We start from the raw sequence: 25951 nt of genomic DNA on the forward strand, positions 1-25951 counted from the left end.
GTAAACCATTTGGTAAGCAGATGTGCTGCGATCCATGCTTTGTGGTTCCATACACAGAGCACAGGCAGAGTAGATTAAGCCTAATTCCTGAGGGCCCTAAGATCCTCAGGATGGTAAATGAGCATTGGCTTCAACTTAAAGTCATCAGCTGCATTAGTCCCTACTGAGTCAGCCTTTGCTTTGAAGTTTTGAAGCCAGGCCATGATTTTTTCCTTTCTTGCTGTGAAAGTCCTAGATGGCATTTTCGGTGAATATAAGTTGTTTTGCCTACATTAAAAATATGTTGTTTAGAATGTGAGGGCAATCTGACTGCAACATCTGTCACCCCATTGATCACCAGGGTTGATTTGGCTGATCTGGCTGGCTAGGCAGGTGTCCTCTTCCTCCCTCACTGCTCCATGTGCTTCCCTCTGGAAGCTGCGAGCACGGTTGAAGAAGACGACCTTCCCAGATGGAGGAGGACCATTGTTCAGTCAAGGGTATATGGGTAGTTGCTCTCCCCTGCTAGAAACTCCAAACAAGCTCTCGAGGTCCATTTGTAGGAGAATGTAGGGTAGTCAAGCTTCCAAGTCTCCAGACATGTCCAAATGAGGCACTGAACATGGCATATGCCTTTCTTTAAAAGAAATTAAAAATACAATAAAATAAAAATCTGTTGTTTAGCATAGCTGCCTTCATTAATGACCTTAGCTGGATCTCCTGGATGACTTGCTGCAGCTTCTCCCTCAGCGCTTGCTGCTTCACCTTGCACTTTGATGTTACAGAGGCGACTTCTTTCCTCAAGCCTCATGGACCAAATTTTGCTGGCTTTAAACTTTTCTTCTGCAGCTTCCTCACCTCTCTCAGCCTTTAGAGAACTGAAGAGAATAGGGCCATGATCTGGATTATGCTTTGGCCTAAGGGAATGTTGTAGTTGGTTCGATCATCTATCCAGACCAAACTTCCTTCATATCAGCTGTTTTGCTTTCTGTCATTCATGTGTTCACTGGAGTAGCACTTTTAATTTCCTTCAGCAATTTTTCTTTTGCATTTACAACTTGGGTGTCTGTTTGGCTCAAGAGGCCTAGCTTATGGTCTATCTTGACTTTTGACATGCCTTCCTCACTAAGCTTCATCAGACCTAGCTTTTGACTTAAAGTTGAGAGATTTAGGACTCTTCCTTTCACTTGAACACTTAGAGGACAGTTGTAAAGTATTAGTTGGCTTAATGTCAATATTGTGCCTCACAGAATGGGGAGGCCTGAGGAGAGGGTGGGGGAAGGGCAGTCAGTGGAACAGTCAGCACACACACATTTATTAATTATGCTTTCTGTCTTATGTGAACATGGTTCTCCATGAGATAACATTGAAGATCACAGATCACCATAACAAATATAATTGAAAATTTTGAAATATTGAAAGAATTACCAAAATGTGACACAGAGACATGAAGTGAGCAAACAGTGTTGGAAAAATGGTGCCAATTAGAGATGCTTGAGGCAGGATTGCCACAGTCCTTTCATATGTAAAAAATGAAGTTCCTAAGCACAATAAAATGAGGTATGCCTGTATGTGTGTGTGTGTGTGTGTGTGCATGCGCGTGTGTATATATATATATATACATATATATATATATATAAAATACCATATGTAAAGTTTCTGTCCATTGATCTGTTCATCTATTTCTTCTATAATACTATTATAATCATTAGAGCTCAACAATAGCAAGCCTTCATAGCTAGAAGAGTAAAATCCCCCTCCTCTACTTTCTTCAAAATTGACCTGGCTATCTTTGACTCTTTACCATGATTTTAGCATAACTGAGAGCATAAGTATACAACTTCATAGTCTGCCATTTTTCATTTTTTTTTAAATGTTTTATTTATTTCTAGGAGACAGAGAGAGAGACAGCATGAGCAGGGGAGGGTCAGAGACAGAGGGGGTCACAGACTGAAACAGGCTCCAGGCTCTGAGCTGGCAGTCAGCACAGAGCCCGACGCGGGGCTCGAACCCACGAACCGTGAGATCATGACCTAAGCGAAAGTCGGACGCTTAACCAACTAAGCCACCGAGGCACCCCCTGCCATTTTTCATTTAACTTGATAGCAGATGATTTAAAAATGTTATTAAAACTTTCACCAAATTTTAAGATCGCTCATACCATTCCCCTGTGTGGTTCATCATATTTTATTTAGCCATTCTCGTATTGCTGGACATATAATTTATTTCCATGTTTTCTCATTACAAATGCCAACACTGTTGGAAATATTTTTATGCATAAAGGGTTTTCAGTCTTCAGGATGATTACATTAGAGCATATTCTCATAAGGAATACAATTGATAATTTGATTTTCAAAAGACTTTTACATTCTCTCCAGGAAGTTTTAAAATATATTCTTTTAATGTTTTATTTATTTCTGACAGAGAGAGAGAGAGAGAGACAGCGTGAGCGTGGGAGGGTCAGAGAGAGAGGGAGATACAGAATCTGAAACAGGCTTCAGGCTCTGAGCTGACAGTCAGCACAGAGACGGACGTGGGCTCTAACCCTTGAAAGGAGAGATCATGAGCTGAGCTGAAGTCGGACGCTTACCCGACTGAACCACCCAGGTGCCCCCTCCAGCAATTTTTGAGACTTTACATGTAACCAGATCTTCATTGGCCTTAGGTACTCTCATTTTTAAAATGACAGAAAAGCTCATCCTATTTAATACTTTTGCCTCTAGCTGGTCCTGAAGAGGTAATTTTCTAAAGATGGAGTGATATTCCTAAATATTGAAGAAGAAATGGGCTAGCAATAATTATTTCCATGGAGATGGCATTTGAAGGAGGGAGAGAAGAGGGGATTAAAGAAATTAATCCTAAGGGGGCCTCTTTTTCAAAATTAAAAAAATTTAATTTTTAAAAAATGTTTATTTCTTTATTTTGAGAGAGAGAGCAAGAGCGAGAGAGAGAGAGAGAGAGAGCACAAGCAGAGGCAGACAGAGAAGGAGAAAGAGAATCCTAAGCTGATAGCTCAGAGGCTGACATGGGGCTTGAACTCATGAACCATGAGATCATGGTCTGAATTAAGAGCAAGAGTCAGCCGCTTAACCAACTGAGCCATCCAAGTGCCCCTAGAGAGTCTTTTTTGGGTTGGTGTCAGGAATGAGAGAATTTCTATTGGCTTTACTAACTGTACCCTCATTTCTTCCTCATGTCCCCTGATTTCACATGCATATTTTAGAATAAAGTGACTTTTTGACAGATTATTTAAATCCCAGTGAGGTGGAACAGTATTCAGATTGTTTATAATGACTATCATCATTGGCAAATTAATTCAGCCTGTCTCAGTTCATTCTCTCTGACAGCTTCATGTTTATTTCACACTATAGAGGCTGAAAAAGAAAATATATATAAAGGAGAACTTGTTTTATTGTCATTTAATTATATGAATACTAACACAATCAAGAATGTGTTTAGGACCCTGTCCCAGCCACAAAAGGAAACTGGACCTTAAAGACCAAGCCAATTAGATCTTTTTAGGAAGTTTGATTTACTATTTTTGTTTCCTACATAATGGTTTCTTTTTGTATTGAATTCTGTCAAATAGACATTTTTCTAGAAATGGAAACTTAGGAAGTAGACAAGTCATGATAACTGCAAACCATCCATGATTTCTTGGCCTTTGGAATGTAGTATATGGGATACCATTTCTTCTAGCCACAAGTTTGACAAATGATGCACTTTTACATATTACTACAATTAAAAGGTTAAGGATACATTAGGTCTCCAGAACTTGCCTCATTGAAACATCGTCACCTTTGATCAACATTTTCCATTTCCCCTTCTCTTGGCAACCACTATTCAACTCCCTGCTTCTATGAATTTTACTATTTTATTTATTTTTGTTTTTTAAATCTGTCCATGTTTGAATTTTATTTTTTAAAATAGTTTATTGTCAAGTTGATTTCCATATAGCACCCAGTGCTCATCCCCACAAGTGCCCTCCTCCATGCCTATCACCTCCCTTCCCCTCCCTCCCATCCCCATCAGCCCTCAGGTTGTTCTCAGTGTTCAAGAGTCTCTCATGGTTTAGATTTAACATATAAATGAGATCATGCAATATTTGTCTTTATCTGCTTTATTTCACTTAGCATAATGTCTTCCAGTTCATCCATGTTGTTGCAAATGGCAGGGTTTTCTTATTCTTTTTAAAAAAATGTTTATTTTTTAATTTATTTTGAGAGAGAGAGAGAGGCAGGCAAGCCAAGGGGCAGAGAGAGAGGGAAAGAGAGAATCCCAAGCAGGTTCTGCACTTTAAGCACAGAGCCCAACATGAGGCTCAAACTCATGAACCATGAGACTATAACCTAAGCTAAAATCAAGATGCTTAACCCACTGACCCACCTAAGTACCCCAAGAGTTTTCTTTTTATAGGCTGAATAACATTTCATTGTTATTTATACATACCACATTTTCTTTATTCATCCTTTGATGGATATTGAGGTTGTTTTCATATCTTGGGTATTGTGACTGATGCTGCAATGAACATGGAAGAATGGATATTCCTTTGAGATAGTGGTATCATTTCCTTCAGGTACATATACAGAAGTGGGATTGCTGGACCATTGGTAATTCTGTTTTTAATTTTTTGAGGAACCTCTTCTTATCCTTGGTGGCTACACCAGTTTGTATTCCCACCAACAGTGCACAAGGGTTCCCTTTTCTCCACATCCTCACCAACGCCTGTTATCTCTTGTCTTTTTGATCATTGCTATTTTAACAGGTGTGTGCTGTTGTCTCATTGGAACAACGTGGTCTGCAGTGAACATACTGTATTGTATACTTGAAGTTTGTTAAGAAGGAAGATTCTGAATGTTCTCACTATTTTAGTTGTCATTTTGAAAAAAAGAAAGAGAAGGAAAGCAGTAAATGTGGAGTGATGGGTATGTTGATTAGCTTGATTGTGGTGATCGTTTCACAATGTATACAATGTTTCATTCTCAAAACATCAAGCTGCACACCTTAAATACATGCAATTCCTATGTGTCAATTATACCTTGATAAAGGTGAAAAACAATTTAAAACTCACAGTAAGAAATGGTTAAGAATAATTTTAATATACCCACATATTTGACCCTTGAGGATCTACTTGAGTACTTCTTCTAGGAGTTATTCCAACAGATGTTTAGTTCTGGGTCTGTCTTACCCCTTCTAGATGGTGTATCTGATTAATGCAAAGAAATGTTGGTATTCACATAAATAGAACACAAAAAGAAAAAAAAATCTATTAATAAAAAGTATGTATAGTTTTCTTCTAAATATCTGGTTCCACCAAGAGAATGTGGGTATCTACATTCACCAACACAGGAAAACAAACATTTACCAAACCCATGCGCATGAGGAGAATTACAGTGAGGGGTTGTCTACATCAAAGACTGTATTTATCACTTAGCACCTCTAACATACCAGCTATATGATCTTAATCAAGCTTCTTAACTTTCTGTGCCTTGGTTTCCTCATCTGTAAAATGAAATTGTAAAGATGAAATGAATTAACATGTATAAATTTTTGGCTTGGTAATAAGTACTTGGTAAATGTTGGCTATTATTAGTAGTTTGTATCTAGAACCCTGTGCAAAGTCCAAAGTCAGTGAATACACTGGGTCTTGGGGAGACTTCTTGGCCCTCGATCTGTTCTGAACATTCTATAAGTGCTAGTGACACAGGTTGCGCTCCCTGGAAGCAGCTTCTGAGATGGAGATCAGCTTGGTAATGTGAGACTCTTCAGGAGATCATCATCTGTGGAAGGGAACAAAACAGAACTGGGGAGAGGTGGTTTCTGTTTTCCCTGATCAGATCTTGACTGATAAGTATATACCTTTTCCCTCCCCCAATTAGCAAGAAAAGTCCATGAAGTAGGGGCTCTGTTTGTTTTTGCACCTGGATCTAGCACAGAGACTAGAAGGACTTTCAAAAGCCCTGTAGCCATTCTGAGTCCTGGAGTCAGTGGCAGCCCCTATCACCATCCAGACTTTTCTGTGAAATCTCAGATGCCAACATAACACATTCTGAAGACAATTCCAATCTTTCTAACTCTCTCATTCCCTTATGTTCACTGCAGTTCAAAAACAGTATAGAAAATGAAAAAGCAGAATTTACACATCCGGTTTTTATAGTAACCTTTAATTGGAAGTAATATAATGTGTATTTCTTCTTCATTCCTTCCCTCTCTTCCTCCCTCCTTCCTTCTTTGCATCTCCCTCCTCCTTCTTCTCTTCACTCTCTCTCCTTTATTTTGCCATGGCTTCCTAGAAGCCTAGAGCCAAATCTTTAACCTGAATATGGTCAATCACCATATTTGCTGTGTCAATCACTCTTTTGTTTTATTAAATACCTATTTATTTACATGACTAGAGACCAGGTAGTACTAGAGATGCCAAGGGAAGACGTAACACTTGCCCTCCATGAATGCAAATAGAAGAAACAGACATGTGAGAACACATGCTATAATAAAACCAAGTGTAGGAACTCTTTTGGAATGCAGCAGAAGAGCTGACTAATTCCACGGGGCAATAGGTAAGCTGTCATAGAGGATTTGCATCTTGAAGGATGGATAGAATTTCTTCAAGTGGATAGGGAGAGGAAAGGCATTCCCAGTAGAGAAAACAGCAAGAACAGAAGCATCAAGGAGTAGGAGAGAGTTTCTCGGTCTTTAGATAGGCTGCCATAGCTCGGGCCTGGAGTGCTATGTGGATTGGGGCTGATCTCAGGGGGGAAAGTGGGCCAACCAGATCATAAGGGCCCTAAGACTTTTGCCAAGGAGTCCAGCCATCAAACTGTGGTGATGACAAACCTCTGAAGGTTTGAAGTAGGTGAACACCATGGCATAATTTTCGTATTTGTGTATTTTCTATATTTTATACAGATAGTATAAATGGGTCTGAGAAGTCTGAGACCAGAGGTTCTCACAGTTATTTAGGCAAGAAAAGGTGCAGGGCATAAGGGATGGTAGTGGGCTTGGAGATAAGGATATAGGTGAACATATTTAAGAAGGTAAAACTGATAGGAGTTGTGGGTAAGAGTGAAGATTCTGGACCTAGGCTGCCTGGGTTTGAATCTTAGTTCCACCTCTTAGTAGCCATGTGACCTTGTTACTACTCAAGCTTGGTGCTTCAGTTTTCTCCTCATACCCTACTGTAAGATTAAATTACTTAATATATTTAAAAAATGCAACAACTTAGAGAGGTATTAGCATATCGGAAATTGTATTGGGTGAGGCAGGGATGGAATTAGAAAGACACCAGATTTTGGCTTGAATGACAAGATAATGGGAGTCTTATTAACTGAGGAAAAAAGAAAACAGAAGGAATCGCAGGCTGGGGGCAGGGTAGCTTTTTAGCTTTGGCTTTCTGCATTTGAGAGGAACCTCAACTGTAAATTGTGAACTGACCTAGCCAGTTTGATTCTGCATAACTCTCAGGTTCTTTTCGCTTGATAGTAGTAAGGACCTCAAAATCCAAGATGGATGAGGGTCAGCTATTCTATAGACTGATATCAGGTTGCATTGATGACAAGTTTTAGAGCAATTTCTGCCATGCACACAGACCTTTGTATTTAAGGTGAACATTTATTAGCAAGCAGGCACCAAATAATTAATATAAAGTGTTTTGTAAGGTTGAAAGAGTCGTCCTCTGTCCTATTAGCTATCACAATGCCATCTTCATAAGAGGTTCAGATACATGAAGCAATAAGCCCCCAGTCCCATGGCTGTTGAGGTATAAAATCTCAACCACTGTCTATAAAGGTTCACTCTGTTCTGCTGTCTCCTTAAACTTTATCAGGAGAAGAGTGTCCTGAATGTACTTTATTCAATAAATATCAGTGAAATACCATTCATTTTTCCCTCAAGAGAGCTTATTTCTAACTTCCTCTGGGCTATTCACTTTACCAGTGAAACTCATTTTTTAAACATTTATTATGCTAATTATAAACCTCTGGTATTGATGAAAGATGAAGATAAGAGAGGCAAGTATAATAGGCAGCTGGAGCTGGGCTTCTTGATTAGAGCAGTAGCTGACTGCCTTTTGGATATGGATTCCTGGTTAGGTTAACTGATAATACCTAGGTACAACTTAAATTTACTAATGCAGGTATATAGGTAACTCTGTCTATGCTGAGGCACTTTAAAGTACAAATATCATAGTTCAAATCCAAAAGGCAATAGGATATATGTAAGTCTGGAGCTCAGGGGAAATATCTGAATTGGAAACATTTTTGATGGTTGGCATATTTATTCCTCCCCCTTATTTTTTATAACACTGCTTTCCTTTTTTCGTTCTTATTTCATGAACCATTATGTATCTTTATTCTTCCCTGTAAGTCACTTTAAATCCTATTTGGACATTGGAGTGCATAAATATCAATAAATAAGGCTTCCCTTTCCATATCACTGGTTTTAAATTTCTACTAAGAACAATTTATTCTGCAACTAACTTTTAAAACCATGTGTAAGATATTTATTATCCCTTTTATTTTTGTCACTTTCTTTAAATTACTTCAAATTTTAGGCTAGTTTCAGATTTGGACACAGACACACACTTTTGTTGTTGTTGTTTCAAGCCTTGTTTATTTTGCTGCTCCTATTGGAAATACCTCGCAATAATGAAACTGATCCATTTTGCCATTCAGTTGAGAAAATCAAGGTTTTACTCTTCATAGTTTTAGGCAAGGATATGAACCTTACATTTTTTGTTACTGCTTCCTTCACATTCACGTGTCTCTTCCCAATTGCTAGTCCTCAATTTGAATGTCACTGCTAGTTACATGGTGATGATATTTTTATATTACATACTGAAAGGAACAATAAATATTTTGATTTAGTGGTATTTTAGGGATATTCTCTTTTATAGGCTTGAAAAAAATTTTAAATTATTTTATATAACAAACACGAAAGTGAACAGATCCTAAGTATTTGTTCCCCCAAACTCTCACAAAGTAAACACGTGTGTATTTCTTACCCAGGTCAAAAAATAGAACATCACCAGTACCTCCAAAGGCCCCCTTATATCTCTTCCATATCAGCAGCTCTCCTTTCTGCTGGAAACATTTGTGTAAAAGTGTTGGTACAAACATATGTTTTCATTTCTCTTTACTAAATACTAAATATTTACTAGATATTTTAGGTGTATGTTTAGATGATTGGTCAGGTGCCTAGAGGAAATAATGGAAGACAAGACAGAAGGATCTCTGGAGAAAAGGCATATAAATGGACCAATGGGATTTGGTGTAAAGTGCTGCATATATTCATGCCTATCAGAAAGCATCCCACTCAATAGCCACATAGAATTGGTTGACATCTACCAATTTCTTCCATTGATGATCCCAGTGCTGATACAATTGGGATCATGAACAGAGTAGCCAGTTAAGCAGGGATGGAGATTAAGTATGGGCCCAAATACATGGACTCCCACTTAACAAAGGAGACTTAATTACTGCCACTGATGAATGTCTACTCTTCCAGCAGCAGAGAGAACATTGATTTCCCAATACAGTAGCATCCCTTAAGGAATGCAACCAGCTATCTAGTGAAGAATTGGCTATGTTGGGCATCTTCCATCTTGACCAAAATTGACATATTATTTCAGGCATGGATTTGTCTTTCATATATTCAGGTCTTCAGCCAGCACTACCATCTGAGGGCTAAGGAACCTACTCTACAGAACTCCCCTATGACCCAGCAATAGCACTGCTAGGAATTTACCCAAGGGATACAAGAGTGCTAATGCATAGAGGCACATGTACCCCAATGTTCATAGCAGCACACTCAACAATAGCCAAAACATGAAAAGAGCCTAAATGTCCATCAACAGACGAATGGATCAAGAAGACGTAGTTTATATATATAATGGAATACTGCATGGGAATAAGAAAGAATAAAATCTGATTATTTGTAGCAATGTAGATTGAACTGGAGGATATTATGCTAAGTGAAATAAGTCAGGCAGAGAAAGCTAGATATCACATGTTTCCATTCATATGTGGATCAGGAGAAACTTAACAGAAGACCATGAGGAAGGGGAAGGGGAAATATAGTCACAGAAAGGGAGGGTGGCAAACCATAAGAGATTCTTAAATACTGAGGACAAACTGAGGGTTGATGGGGGTGGGGAAGAGGGGAACGTGGGTGATGGGCATTGAGGGCACTTGTTGGGATGAACACTGGATGTTATATGGAAACCAATTTGACAATAAACTATATTTAAAAAAAAAATTCCAGGCTTTCTTGGGTTTCCTTATGTTTCTGGGCCAAGATTATGTAATTGCTTACTGTCTTACTATCTGTGCCTTCAAACATTCAAAAAATGTTTGTTCATCTTTTCAAGTCATTCTTGGCAATAAGTTTGGTCTACATCATCCAATTTCTATTAATGAAAGTAAAAACCTTTTTAAATATGCCTTTAATACTCAGAGGATTATATCCCTGATACTCAAAAATTTCTGTAGAAACACAGTGAATGCTTTAAATTAAGATGAGATTATTACTTTAAATTTGCTTGAGTTTGTAAAAAGATATGCCTATCTATAAAATAATGAATTTTCATGATTGAACTATATATCACCTTTTTGTATCTCCATTTCCCTTTCAAATTTGTGCCAATCATAAGCAAAATAACCCACAATTCTTTTCCCTAGTCCTTTTTAACACATCTGAGATTGCTTGTTAAATGAAACAGGGCTTATGAACTGAATAAACTGGGTATCAGGACACTGTGCTTTGTAAGTTTAAATCTTGTATTTTTTCATCTCCTTTGGAAATTAACTCAAACTGCTTTGATCTTAGGATGAGTGAAATGGATTTTGGTTTTATATATACTTGAGTCAGAATATCAAAAAGGGAAGAACATTGCCCTGAGAGTCGGAGTGTTGACAACAAGGTAGAATCGGAGTAAGAGACTCAGCAAGAGATAGATGAAACTGCAGAGGAGATAAACAGACTACTTACACACCTACCACTGCTCACTCAGAAATTTTCCTTCCAGAGCTAATTTTTTTTAAGTTTATTTATCTATTTTGAGAAAGACAGAGACAGTGTGGGTGGGGGAGAGGCAGACAGAGAGGGAGAGAGAATCCCAAGCAGGTTTCATGATGCCAGTGCAGAGTCTGATGCAGGGCTTGAACTCATGAAACTGTGAGATCATGAGCTGAGCTGAAACCAAGAGTTAGAGGCTTACCTGACTGAGCCATCCAGGTGCCCCCAGAGCTTGTTTTATCTCCCTCATTGGAAAGGTTGTTCATTTTCATGCAACATCTCTCATTTAGTAGACAGAGCTCACTGTGGATCAGAAGATCATTACTTATCACTTTATCGTATTACAACATTTTCATCATTTACCACAGTGTACTGCCAACCCAAGGAAAATTGAGCTGACTTTATTTTTCTTTATTTTCTGGACCTAGCACACTAGGGGTTTCACTTTTTTTTTTTTTTTTTTTTGACTAGGAAAACAGTAAAATTTATGTGCAGACAGCATCAATTCTCTGGAGATATATGAGGCCCAGAAGTCCATTTTTTCCACATACATAACTAGACTGACAAATTACTGGGTAAATGGCAGGGAAGTAAAATAAAATTTTCGAAGTGGACTCCAGTAGAAGTAGTTTTAATGTCACAGCTTATCACAATATGGATATATCAACTATGATATTTGGACAAATATGGTTAGAAAGAAAAACATCATGATTTCTTATTTTATGGGGCAGAAAATGCACTCAGTGTTTTGTTTTTGTTTTTGTTTTTCCATTTAGTATTTCTGTGGTCTCTTTCCTAGGATGTATTTCTGTATTAATGATGTGTGTGTATATGCATGCAGACTTACACATTACTTTTGATTACACTGGTTACTTATGACTTTTCATATGTGGGTTATTATCATTTTGTAGTTTATATATGCACATTATATTGAATATTTCTTTAGTGTCAATGAGAAAATAAATCATTGGTATGAGAAAACACTGGCATTACAAGGTATTCATCTAGAATTATTCAACCTTTCACAAGCAAATGAGAAAGATTATAGGATTAGACCAAATCCAGGATTTCTTTTCCTTTCTACCCATCTGTATTCATTATAGTTGAAAGATAGACAAATGAAACTATTGGTAGCTCAGTCTTTAAAGCTTTATTACAATTTAAAAGCATTAAAAAAAGAGAGAAAATGGAAAAATCTTATCAAAGGCTGGAAATGATCATCATACTGAATAGTTAAATTTTCCAGCTTAATGACAATGAAGAATGAAGATAGGTGTTGTAAAGATATGACTTCATTATTGGCATCACTCAGTATTATCAATTGCAAAAAGTTGAGCATAGAGCTTTTAAAAACCTCTGTCAGCATATAGATCTGACAGTTTGGCACATTACTGGAAGAAATGGAATGGGTCAGTGATTTTTCAATTCTATGTAAACTGCAAGAATCCAAGACTTCTCTGGACTTTTGCTATGGTTATTGTTATGCTTCTTGGATCCCAGGAATTTTGATCAAGAAAAAGGAAAGACTAGAGAGCACCAAGCTGCAATATGAATGCAGAGGATATTGTCAGTTTTCTCCCAGAAAAAAAATTCTATATTTCTTCCCTTTCCCCAAAGTAACTTACTTTCAATCTAGGAATCCACCTTTGCTGACACCACTCATGGACTCCGGGGGCAGATGAGCCCATCTCCAGTTCCAGGGGGTTCCTGATTGGTGTAAGGGTAATTCTGTCCCTACTGTCATAGTGATTGTTCCTGGAATAGACATATATCACAATAACAGATGCTTGCCAGGGACCTTGGGTAGAATCGTTTCTTTAGCTTTAAGAGTGGGCACCAGACATCTCTTCCTCTGGGCATGTTTACAGTGTTAGTCCAGGAACTATTACAGCCAACTTGAAGCAGAGACATGGAAAGAGAATAGAGAAAATCAAAGAGAAATGAACCAGGACTTTGATCCAGTCATCTGTGATCACTGCTTAGAGAGCTGTGAGGTAAAAATTTCCTTAATTGTTCATGAAATTTAAGTGAGCTGTTTCTTGCAACCAAGATTATTCCTACTAATAGAGAAATGAGGTCCACTTCAAGCCCTGGTGGTTTCTAATCCAGAGGACCAAGCACAAGTTCTGCTTCAGGGATCTTGTGGCCAATTTGATCGAATAGGAGGGTCACAGAGGTGCTCTCCTCTGGTCCAGACCTATTTTCAAATTTCACATGTTGTGGTCATACTCTCCAAACGTCTCTGGTTTGTAAGCCTAGAGCCCTCCTACAAAGGCCACCTTGGGATAGATCTTCTGGATGCAGTCTGATCCACATCACACATCTTTGGCACACAGGTGCCTGCCACGGGTCACTCCAGGCTGTGGAGACATTTTGAAAGATTCTTCTCTCTGGTAGTCTGTCAGCTTCAACAAAAATGTCTAATGAAAATATTTGTCTGTGGGAAATTCATTCTCATGCCTGGCTTCTCTAATTTACCATGCAATTTTAGTTTTTAAGCTAATTTTGGTCAGGCACACAATCAGTTTTGGGAAAGCCTGTTGAACGCTTATCAACTAAAAGTGGAAGCTTCTCTGACAGAGGCAATTTGGCAATGCAAAGTCTTTGTCAGGTGTGAAAATAAAGCTGGAATCCTAGATGGTCTCTAACTAAGCTCAGTAGAATAGCTGGCTTGCATTCCTGGGGTAAAATATCTACTGTGGGGGCTACGCTATAATACAAACTTACAGTGAGGCATCTGTGATGTGCATGGTGTATAATATTGTGAGTCTGCAATCAGCTAGGTAGATTTGTACTTTTGTTTAAGTAGAACTGTCAAGTCAAGACCAGGAGAACACGGGCAGGACCTGGCGACCTCCCAAACAGGAATGATGGGGCAGGGATCACTGTCCTGAGTAAGAGATTTGTCTATTGAGGTAACTTCTAATTTTATTTATTTACTTTTATTATTATTATTTTTTAAAGACAGAGAGAGAGAGTGAGTGAGCAGGGGAGAGGGCCAAAGGCGAGGAGGGAGAGAGAAAGAGAGAGAGAGAGAGAGAGAGAAAGGGAGAGAGAGAGAATCCCAAGCTGGTTCCGTGCTCACTCTGGGCTCCATCCCACAACCTTGGGATCATAACCTGAGCCAAAATCAAGATTTGGATGCTTAACTGACTGAGACACCCAGGTGCTCCAGCATCTAATTTTAGAAGCCAATGGTTCTGTGAAATTGTCTTTCTCTCTGTATATACATATTATGCATATATTGCAGGTCACTATACATAAAGGGTCAGTGTGTCATACAGTAAGCTCAGGGTGGCTACAAAGAATGACATTTTATTCTTTGGAAGGTCTAAGTGAAAGTGACATAAATCCCCACCACGTTCATATCTGTACTCATGAAATTTTGTTGAGAATTCCTGTGAGAGAGAACGTCACAGTATTGAGTCAGTTCTGTGGCCTTGAGTTAAGACAGTTGACAAGACATCTTATAATAAGAATAAGAGGGCAAGATGCCCTATGGGCTTCACATACATTTATATCAAAAAGCTGTGAAGGAAAATCAATGTTTTGCTTCTAGCAGTGAAAAATCCAAACCTCACCAAATTACTAGGGATGAACACTTTATTTTCAAATACCAGAGAGGGACATCCCCCCACCCCCCGCCGCCCCGGGACAAGCTGAACAAATCCTTTACCATGGCTCTGGATGTAACATAGTGTGGTAGGCTTGGCAGTGACCTTAGTGTGGAACTATAATGACCTCATTCCTCCTTCCCTCCAAGTCTTTTTTCTTTTAAGTTTATGTATTTATTTTGAGAGAGAGAGAGAGAGAGAGAGCAAGTGAGTGAGCAGGGGATGGGCAGAGAGAAAGAAGGCGCGAGAGAGAATCCCAACGTGGGGCTTGAACTCACAAACCGTGAAATCATGACCTGAGCTGAAATCAAGAGTCGGAAGCTGAACCGACTGAGCCACCCAGGCGCCCCATCCTAGTTTTTTTTTTTTCTCCAAAATGACCTCAGCGAAGGCTTTCCCAATCACCCCATCTAATATTTCGCTCTACTCAGTATTTCGTGTCTTTGTCTGCATCATGTTTCTGTAACACTTGTCTTGCCCAGAAGCAGGATCTTAGAGAAGGATTTGAATGCAGTGGTTGATATGCGGTGATCCCCAGAAGACCAGTGGGGTGTGGGAGATTGAAACGGGAGTTCAGGGTGCTGCAGTCAGCAGTTTACTGCTGTGGGCAACTGGGACTCAGTCCTGCCAGAGCTTCTGGGAAACTGCACGGACATGCCTTGGAGGATGTCTGAGGCGTCAGGAAGTTGGCATGTTTACCCATCAATTCTCATCAGTGGGTGTTGAGAGCTTCTGTGGGGGGTGGGGGTAGTGGTGGTGGTTGGGACTTTAACGTTCTGGAGGTTCCTATCTCTGTGCTTGGGCAGGTGTCCTTCAGCTGCCAGAGAAGGCCCTCTGCTTTGCAGAGGCTCCCAATAGGAGGTGGGAACAGAGTCCAGGGGAATCAGAGAGGGCACTGATCACATCTGCTAGAGAACTTGTTACTCTCTGCTGGACTGTATATTTTACTTGTTTATTTTTATTGTCTGTCTCCTACTGTAATGTAAACTGCATGAAGACAGGGATTTTTCTGTTTTGCTCACTATATGGCACTGGAAGGATGGTCTCTAAATTGTTCACTCAACAGTTCACAACACCATTAGTGCCTACCTGAACCCTGTACTGCTCTCACACTCTCTGACACTATGGTCTCCAAGGGGCTGTGTCGATTCCCATGGTCTTTATACCTAATCTTTAGCCTATACTGAGTCAAGATTAAGAATGACAAGGGGAAGATGATAATTAGAAAAACACTGTTGTTCTAGTGCATATTTTTGTAACTAAACGAATAACTGTGATGGCATGAACTGCTAGATCAGAGAAAGGTCACTTGGGAGTGGAAGAGAAAATGCAAGCAGCAGATTACAGTGCTTACTCCAACCCCAGATATCACAACCAGCCTCCTTGCTAACTCAGTCTAGACATGTGGAACCCCAAATCCAAAGCCCATCTCTGGCTGACAGCAGGGTTCAGGTCTCATAACCAAGAAAAATGCTGTAGCTTTGGACTCCATGCTTCAATCAATGCAGACTTAGATTTGCCAAATGGCACAGGTGACTCATTGGGTATGTAATTAGCAGCGATTGCAGAGCATTTTTAAAACATGTACAACTATTAAATTACATCACACCTGCCCTAGATTTTTTTTCCTACCACACTAAACCCAAGTTTAGAATATTTATCTTAAAATATTTGGCTTTGATTGGATTCTCTCTGAATCTGTTTTACCCCTTGTATCTACCTGGTATTTCTCAATTTTACAAATCAATGTTTTTTCTGTTGTTGTTTATTTTTGTTCATTTTGAGAGAGAGAGATAGAGAGCAAGTTAGGGAGGGGCAGAGATAGGGAGACAGAGAATCCCAAACAGGCTCCATACTGTCAGCACAGAGCCCAATGTGGGACTGGATCTCACAAACCGTGAGATCATGACCTGAGCCAAAGTCAAGAATGAGTTGCTTAACTGACTGAGTCACCCAGGTGCCCATTTACAAGCCAATGTCTAGCACTCACTTACCTGCCCTGTCCTTTCACTCTCCTTCATCGAATTCTCACTCCCACCCACCTCTGCCCTTTCCAACACATGATAGATGTGATTATTATTCTTGAAAACTCTGAGTCGTAAGGCATCTTGGAACTTCAGTCAATGGGAAATATAAATGAATTTTGATTGGACATTATTTGTATATAGCCACAACTCTTTCCCTTATATTAGTGTTTTTCCTCAAGGATTGAAGGTTGAAACCCCTTTCAAGTTACATATTCACAATTTCTAACTTTGAATTTTCCCTTTGCAGTCAAAACTGCAGGCAGCCAAAGGTCTTGATACCCAGCCCAAAGTATCAGTTGTTCTTGTTAACATTTTGTAGTGTGGTTTCTAGTTGGAGAATTTTCTGTACCCAGCAGAGGAATATGTACTGTTTTCAAATCATTTGTGGGAACTTCTAGAGTATATCCCCAATGTTGGAGAGGAAATTTGTTTCTAAATGCAAATCCAAACATTTTTTTAAGTGTAACTGTAGGAAGGAAAAATCCAAGAACATGTGTTTTATGCAGACACATCTGGCTTGGAAGAAAAAACCTCAAGAAGAGATAACTATTTGTAAATAAGGTCATCATCAAAATAACATTTCTGAATATTATTTATCCTGTGTTATTAAGCTGGGCACTGCACAAGCAAAGTGGTCATATCCAAGCGCCCAGGAGAATTAAAATGTGGTTGGGAGGTCCTGTACCCCAACTCATCAAGGTTTACAAAGGGGGCCAGTGACTATAAGAAAGAGTACCAGTGGGACTGTTTTGTCCCAAAGATGGTATGTGGACAGAGCAAATCTGATGCATTCTAAGGTCACATCTACCAGAGCCACATTGGTGTTGCCTAAGACTTTGGTTTTTCATCTCCAGAAGTAGCAACAGTGGCACAAACAAGCAAATGGACAAACCATGTGGTTGTGCAAACACTAAAAACATAGACAGAGAAAAGCCTTTATATTATGTTAAAAAATTAAGGACAACAAAATGTACATTTTTATCTCCAAGTTCCCTTGGTACTTCATAAAGGTTTTCTCTCAAGTAAAACAATGAGCTTGCTGGTGTGATGAATTCGCAGACGCCTCCTTTGGTGTGAAGCATTCCTGTGTTGCAAATCACTGATTTTATTAGATGGCACCTCTAGCAGCAGTCTAATGCTGCCTCATGAAAAATCCATAACAATTCAATCTAATTTTAATGATTCTAGAAAATAATAGTACCTATTTGAGAACAATCCACTTGCTCATATTTCCACTTTCCTGTCATGTCTGTTAAAGTGAATGTGATTCATGGACTTTTGTGGCTATTTTTTTTTAACAGTGTATGAACCCAACTCAGTTTATATCTTTATCTTCACACATCCTCGCTTCTCTCAGTGTATTTCTCGCATCTTGCATATATTTAGAGCTTGTTTACATATTCATTTGGTTTCTAAGCTCATTGGAGGAAGATTAAAACTAACTCAGTTGAACATTTAAACCCATTATGACCCTTCTTCTTGGAAAAAGATGTGCATAATCGTTTTCTTTTTTTGTCTTAGATTATAGCTGAAAATAACTATATCTGAAGATTCTCTTCAGCCATATAATTAGAGAGGAGGAGGAGTTTCTAAGCTAAACAGAAAATTGACAAAAGCCAATCTTGGAGTAGACTGTAACTCTGTCCTGTTTGCCTTTTAATTCCAGTTGTTTACTTATGTGTAAATCTTTATTCATGGGACACTGTCATTGTGTGAAAGTCATGCTATTTTCCTGTCAGTGTAAACCCTCTGGGAATACGCAAGAGCTTGATGTGTGGTCTTAAATAGGTCACTATCTTTTTTATTTTTTTGTTTTTGAATATGGTTACAATAATATATCTTCCAGAAGCACAACACTGGAAAAGAACAGGACACTACTGTATTTTGTATGATCTGATTCTTGTGTGTTAGCATTACTATATATCTAGAAATTATAATGTACACAACCTTCAATGTCTCAAGGTAAGAGAATACATTACTTCTTGAATTCCACAGTTGTTCACATTCCTTTTCTAGATATACATAGCTATTAGATTATGTTTGCTGCATGATTTTTCCTGTCAGGATCATCATTTACCAATATCAATTATGTAGGTTGCTAATAAAATATTATCCTGTACCTACGTTTCTATTCCTATTTTCTGGAACACATGCTTTTAGTGTGATGTATTTTTTTTTTCTTTTACTTTATTTATTTATTTATTTTTATGAATAGTTTATTGTCAAATTAGTTTCCACATAACACTCAGTGCTCATCCCCATAAGTGTCCTCCTCTATGCCCATCCCCCCTTCCCCTCACATCCATCAGTCCTCAGTTTTTGTCAGCATTCAAGAGTCTCTCATGGTTTGCCTCTCTCCCTTTCCCCCACCATTTCCGCCCTTCTTCTCCCCCTTGTTCCTCCTATACGTGCAAACATATGATATTTGTCCTTCTCTGCCTGACTTATTTCGCTCAGCATAACACCCTCAAGGTCCATCCATGTTGCTACACATGGCCAGATTTCATTCTTTCTCATTGCCATGTAGTATTCCATGGTATAGATAAACCACATCTTCTTGATCCATTCATCTGTGGATGGACACTTAGGCTCTTTCCATGTTTTAGCTATTGTGGAGAGTGCTGCTATGAACATTGGGGTCCATGTGCTCCTATGCCTCAGCATTTCTGTATCCCTTGGGTAAATTCCTAGCAGTGCTATTGCTGGGTCATAGGGGAGTTCTATTGTTAGTTTCCTGAGGAACCTCCACACTGTTTTCCAGAGGGGCTGTACCAGTTTACATTCCCACCAACAGTGTAGGAGGGTGCCCGTTTCTCCACATCCTCGCCAGCATCTAGAGTTCTCTGATTTGCTCATTTTAGCCACTCTGACTGGCGTGAGGTGGTATCTCAGTGTGGTTTTGATTTGTATTTCCCTGATGAGGAGGGATGCTGAGCATCGTTTCATGTGTCTGTTGGCCATCTGGATGTCCTCTTTGGAGAAGTGTCTGTTCATGTCTTCTGCCCATTTCTTCACTGGGTTGTTTGTTTTTCGGGCGTGTAGTTTGGTGAGTTCCTTATAGATTCTGGATATTAACCCTTTATCTGATATGTCATTTGCAACTATCTTTTCCCATTCCGTTGGTTGCCTATTAATTTTCTGGGTTGTTTCCTTGGCTGTGCAGAAGCTTTTAATCTTGATGAGGTCCCAACAGTTTATTTTTGCTCTTGATTCCCTTGCTTTTGGGGATGTGTCAAGTAAGAAGTTGCTGCGGTGGAGGTCAAGGAGGTTGTTTCCTGCTTTCTCCTCTAGGGTGTTGATAGTTTCCTGTCTCACGTTCAGGTCCTTTATCCATTTTGAGTTGATTTTTGTGCATGGTGTGAGAAAATGATCTAGTTTCATTCTTCTGCATGTTGCTGTCCAGTTCTCCCAACACCATCTGTTAAAAAGGCTGTCTTTTTTCCATTGGATATTCTTTCCTGCTTTGTCAAAGATCAGTTGGCTGTATACTTTTGGGTCCACTTCTGAGTTCTCAATTCTGTTCCATTGGTCTATGTGTCTGTTTTTGTGCCAATACCATACTGTCTTGAGGATGACAGCTTTGTAGTAGAGGCTGAAGTCTGGGATGGTGATACCTCCCGTTTTGGTTTTATTTTTCAGTATTACTTTGGCTATTCGGGGTCTTTTGTGGTTCCATACAAATTTTTGGATAGTTTGTTCTAGTTTTGAGAAGTATGCTGGTGCAATTTTGATTGGAATTGCATTGAATGTGTAGAGTGCTTTAGGTAGTAATGACATCTTAACTATATTTATTCTTCCTATCCATGAGCATGGAATGTTTTTCCATTTCTTTGTGTAGTGTGATGTATTTTTATTGGTGTACAATTTCAGCAATATGAAGACTGTTGGTATTATTCCTTTGTTTTTATTACATTTTAATGGTTTTAACCACCATTTATTGTCTGCTGCTATTAAGAAATCTGTCCTTGGGGAGCCTGGGGGGCTCAGTCAGTTAAGCGTCCAACTTTGGCTCAGGTCATGATCACCACTCATGAGTTCAAGCCCCGCATTGGGCTCTGTGCTGACAGCTCAGATCTTGGAGCCTGCTTCAAATTCTGTGCTTCCCTCTCTCTCTACTCATCTCTTATTTGTGCTCTTTCTCTGTCTCTCAAAAATAAATAAATGTTAAAAAATTAAAAAAAAAGAAATCTATCCTTCAATGGATAATACAGTACTTTGAAAATAAGTGGAAACAAGGATTTCTTAAAAGAAAATCAGAGTCCTGAAATGGTAGAAGTCTGTTCAGTTGCCTCAGTTTTCCTAGTTATACTTGGAATAGACTAGTCTGGAGAGATACAGATTGAAATATATGCAAGATTTGTTAGTTGGCTTTGCTATGTGTGTGTGTATGCCTGTAGGAGTGTTTGCCCAAATCACCATCCATGGAGGTGAAGGAGGTCACATTTTGCTATCTTACATATTACATAAAAGTACTTCTGAGAACTTTGGTGATCACCCCTAGAGGGGTGTGTCGTTTCATGGGTCAGGTTCCATCCTATATTTCTAGTCCTGCCTTCCTGAACTGTAAAGCCAAATATACTCATCTCATCCTGTTGTCCCTTAGGTTAGTAAAAGATTTATTAACATACAAAAAGTGAGAGAGCCTAGTCCAGACAGCCTGTTTATCTAGAAAACTACTGATTTGGATTATACCATGTAAAATCTACTTTCAAAAACACAAAGGAGAAATAAGTAACATAATTCAAATTTTCGCTAATTTTTCTTGTGGCAGACGGACATGTCAATGAACCATTCATAAATTCTCTAGAAAATTACAGAATATTTGTAAGTGGATTTTTGTTAAGTATGAAAATGTTTTACTGCAGTCTTTTTTTTCCCTCCAGAGATACCTGCTAGTGGGTAGGCTGTAGAATAGTTGACCCTTTCTCTTTTTCAGACCATGTCAGTGTTTGTACTCTGGCACATACAACATATAGGTTTGGTGTCTCTAATTCCTAAGACAATCCTTGATTGATCTTGAACATGGCGGGCTTTATTATGGTAGACTTAGCGTCATGAATTAGTGGGTACAGAATTACTGGTGCAGTGGTATGTTCTGTATCCAGGATGCTTGGAATAATGCTAGGGTTGTCAGGCAGAGTTGTACTTTGGGCATATTCATGCTTTAATGCAGATATCGTGCCTTATCAAGATGATTACTTCTTTTACACGATGACTCATCCTAAGCTACCCTATTGAATTGCCCTCTTCTTGACCACTTTTCAAAGTGCTCTCCCTTGACCTTCCAGCCCTACTTTCAAGACACATAAGTTGCTGGGACATAAAAATAAAATAAAAGAAATCCAATTGTCCAGAAAGTAGTAAAGAGCATCTCTAGAGCATCTGGGGGAACTTTCTCTGCTGTAGCCTAACTCATATCCACTCCCTCTGGATTCTGGCAGTCTTCCTTATAACTCTGATGGCTCCTAAACAATGAGAAGGCTGACTAGAGAGAGAGTTTGCAATCTCTGTCTCTTTTTTCTTAACTTTTCCTCAGCTTCTGACGTTCTCCACAGCATCAGAGTAATGGATCTATGATGCTATAGGTGGTTGGTGCTGCAGTATGGGGAAAATGTTTAACATTGTTCCAAGGGATATATAATAACCACAAGATAAATGTGGTACAGGTCCCCAAAGGTCAAACTATTTTTTTTCTTAAAGCTCCACAGTTTAGACTGGGCTCACTGGGGTGGTTCTGATGCTCCACGTGTGACTGCTTGAACTGGAGTATTTAAGGTGGCTTCTTTCCTCACGTCTGGTGCCTAAGTTGTGAGGGCTGTACAAAGTGGGGTTAGCCAGCCCAGGAAGCTCTCTTTCCACATGATCTCCCCATTAGGGTAGTGAGACCTTTTTACATGGTGGCCCAGGGCACCAAGAGGACAAACTGTGTAATCACACAAGTCAAAAGATACGAGCATATTACTAGAGTTCATTTAATCATTATCCAGTCCATCATAATATTGTATGAAAATGTCTCTGAGGGAGAGCCCATTCAGGTTTGCAGGCCTTCATCAGTCTTGTCAGGTTCCAAAAGCAGGAGAAGGGTGGGGGGGGGGGTGGGTCTCAGCAATATATGTTCTTCATTTGCTTTTTTTTTCACTTAACTATGTATCTTGAAGAATACTCTATAGCAAGGTTTATAAACAGCTGCACTATGGACCAGATGATTCTTTGTTTTGGGGGAACTGTTCTGTATATTGTAGAATATGTAGCATCCCTGGCCTCTACTCACCTGATACTAGTAACACCTCTATCTGCCAGTAGACAATCAAAAATGTCTCCAGACATTGCTAAATATCTCCTGGGGTGGGTGGGTGCGAGCCGAAACCATCTCTAGCTGAAAATCAGTGCTTTATATAATGTTGAGAGCTTTCTTATTCCTTTTTAAGACAGCACTGTACTCCATTTTGTGAATGTACCATAGTTTATTAAGTAGCATCCTCTGGTTGAATTAGGTTGTTTCCAGTGTTTCACTATTGCAAAGTGTATTACAGTGAATGGTGTTATGTCTGCATCATTTTGTTTTCACTAGTGAATTTGTGATAAGATTCCTAGAAGTAGGATTGCTAGGTCAAAGGGTAAATGTGTTTATGTGATCTATCGAGATATTGTTCAAATTTCCCCCCTTGGGGATTGTACTATTTTTCATTCCCTACTGCAAGATACGGGATCGCATGTTTTTCTATAGCCTAACCTTAGACCATGTTACATATTTGGAATTTTGTTAATATGTTTAAGAAACATTTGCTTTAGATTTTAATTTTTTTTTAATTTTTATTTATTTTTGAGAGAGAGAGGCATATTGCAAGTGGGGGAGAGGCAGAGAGAGAAGGAGACACAGAATCTGAAGCAAGCTCCAGGCTCTCAGCTGTCAGCACAGAGCCCAATGCAGGGCTTGAACCCACAAACCATGAGATCATTACCTGAGCTGAAGTCAGATGCTTAACTAACTGAGCTACCCAGGTGCCCAAGTTGGCTCTAGATTTTAAGTCAAAGAAAGTTTTATCCATTTTCAGATTATAAAAGAATGGCCTATGTTTTCTCCTACTCCTTGCGCATATCTAGGTTTAATATTTAGATCCATTTGGAATTTATTCTGGTTTATGGTATGAGGAATAGTTTCAGTTTTATACTTTTCTATATAACTAACCAGCTGTCCATTAAATAGACAATTTCTTCCATACTGATTTGAATTTTTTTTTAATGTTTTATTTATTTCTAGGAGAGAGATAGACAGCGTGAGCAGGGGAGGGTCAGAGAGAGAGAGTCACAGACTCTGAAACAGGCTCCAGGCTCTGAGCTGGCAGTCAGCACAGAGCCCGACGCGGGGCTCGAACCCAAGAACCGCGAGATCATGACCTGAGCGAAAGTCGGACGCTTAACCGACTAAGCCACCCGGGCTCCCCTCTTCCATACTGATTTGAGATTGTGCTTTATAACATCCTAAACTTCCATATTCAGTTTGGCATTTTTGGATCTTCATTTCTTTTTCTATTAGCCTATCTGTCAATGCATGTGCCTACACCAAAGGGTTTGTAATATATGTATGTAGAAGGGCTATCCTTCCTGCCCCACTATTTGCTATTGTTGTTGTTGTTAAATTCACAAAATAACCTAGGGAGAACTGATATTTGCATGATGCTGAGTTTTCTATCCAAAAATATGACTTGTCTGTCCATTCATTCAAGCCCACTTCTATGTCTTGCAGGACTGTTTTATAGTCTATAAATATTTTGGTCATCATACAACTTGAAGAGTAAGGCTGTACTTCTCCCATTTCACTTGCAGCTTCTAAGGCACATGTGTTTTGAGACTTATCTTTTCATTTTTGTTGCTATGATCATTGAAACCTGATTCTACCTTTCTGAAATTTTGGGAGGTAGGGAGAAGAACTGCATATTGAAGGAATATGGGCTTTGGAGTTAGGCTTCCTTTGGTTTGAATTTGGTTCTATCATTTATCAGCTCTGTAACTGTGAGCAAGTCCACCTTGGTTGGTAAAAAAAAGTTTTACCTTTTACAGTAATAAAGATGGAAAGAGAGAACATATGTAAAGCAGCTAGCACAGTGCCTGCCACAAATAAGAGCTCAATTTCCATGGTAGCTGATACTAGCTGGGGGCACTTAATTTTCCCAGTAACTATCCTGGTTGTGAACAATTTTCCAGTATGGAATTAAAAACCATATCACTGGCCTTCTGTGTGTTTGAAACATAGGTTATCTCCTACATTACATAATGTATAAAAAAAAAAATCCATCCATCTTTTATCCATGTAAATTTCACTGATGCTTGGCAATACCATGCTGTTTTGAGCTTTTCCTCTTTTCCCATGAGTTGGCATTTTTTTAGACTTTATATTTTGTCTCATTTTTACAAAATGCTGGAATAACCTGCAAGTTGTGGTAGAAGTTTTGCTCATCTGAACAATGATGGATCATCTTTTCTAGGAAGCCATCAATCAACAGCAGCTAACAAGAATATGGAGTGGGGCAGGAGTGGGAGGGGGCCCAAAGGTCACTTTACTTGGTTCACTGACTACTTGCCATGAACTCTTTTGATTGATGTTGTGGAATTTCTGCTGATCACATCACTATTTCAGGACAGCGTTGACTTCCTTTCCCTGAGCAGATTTCTGATTTTAGTTGAGAATCAGCATCCTAAACTTTTGAAATTTCATGCAGACAGCAACATTAATTGAGCTCCTACTGAATACTGAGCATTGTGCAATGGAGTTTGAAGTCAGTAGAAGCCTGTCCCAAGCTGAATGTCTGGGTTAGGCCTGGCCACACACTGTGGACATGGGCCTGGCTGGTCCACTTAGAGAGTCAAGGAAGGTGGGCTGGTGAGTGCTCAACTACCAAGGAGTGCTGGTTTGCTGAAGGGAGGGTCATCACGGGGAAACTGAGGTAGGGAGCAGGAGTGAAGCTGGGATTCTTTATTGGAGAACAGGGAATGAAATTTGGTGCTGTGGCCAACAGAGCAAGAAGAGGAAGTCCTGTAGTCCTAAGCCTTGGTTGAAAGCTGTAGAGGCTGAGCAGAATAGTGGGGCAGGAGTTAGGCCAAGGTCAGAGCAGAGGCAAATAGACAACATTTCTCTTGAGAGATGGGTTGTGCTGACAGAATGTGGGGTATAGTGCCAGATTTTTCAATGGGAGCCCTGGACATCTCCAGGAGTCAAGCCACGGAGCAGTAACCACTTGTCTTAAGGGGACCCTATCCTCGGGTCAAAGAGGTTCTGTGCCTATAGCTAATAGGCTCAGCAGTGTTTAACCAAAACGACTG

At 39.3% G+C, this 25951-nt stretch overlaps 2 long non-coding RNA genes across 3 annotated transcripts in view; one reads left to right on the forward strand and one right to left on the reverse strand.

Annotated features, from left to right (window-relative positions):
- Positions 1–5056: 5056 nt before the first annotated feature.
- LOC120225445 lies at positions 5057–12710 on the reverse strand. Of its 2 annotated transcripts, XR_005526809.1 has the most exons (4): positions 12615–12710; positions 11192–11292; positions 8704–8810; positions 5057–5759 (listed from the first exon to the last, which is right to left on the reverse strand). It is a non-coding gene; the product is annotated as an uncharacterized LOC120225445 (long non-coding RNA). The 2 variants fall into 2 exon arrangements; XR_005526808.1 differs by lacking the exon at positions 5057–5759 and having other exon boundaries at positions 8559–8810.
- Positions 12711–12831: 121 nt separating this feature from the next.
- LOC120225447 overlaps positions 12832–25951 on the forward strand; it is a 72272-nt gene continuing 59152 nt past the window's right edge. The window contains exon 1 of the long non-coding RNA XR_005526811.1: positions 12832–12983. This is a non-coding gene — a long non-coding RNA (uncharacterized LOC120225447). The remainder of the gene's footprint in view (positions 12984–25951) is intronic.

The sequence above is a fragment of the Hyaena hyaena genome, unplaced genomic scaffold, assembly GCF_003009895.1.
Source record: "Hyaena hyaena isolate Hyena2069 unplaced genomic scaffold, ASM300989v1 scaffold_1410, whole genome shotgun sequence".
Classification (NCBI taxonomy): domain Eukaryota; kingdom Metazoa; phylum Chordata; class Mammalia; order Carnivora; family Hyaenidae; genus Hyaena; species Hyaena hyaena.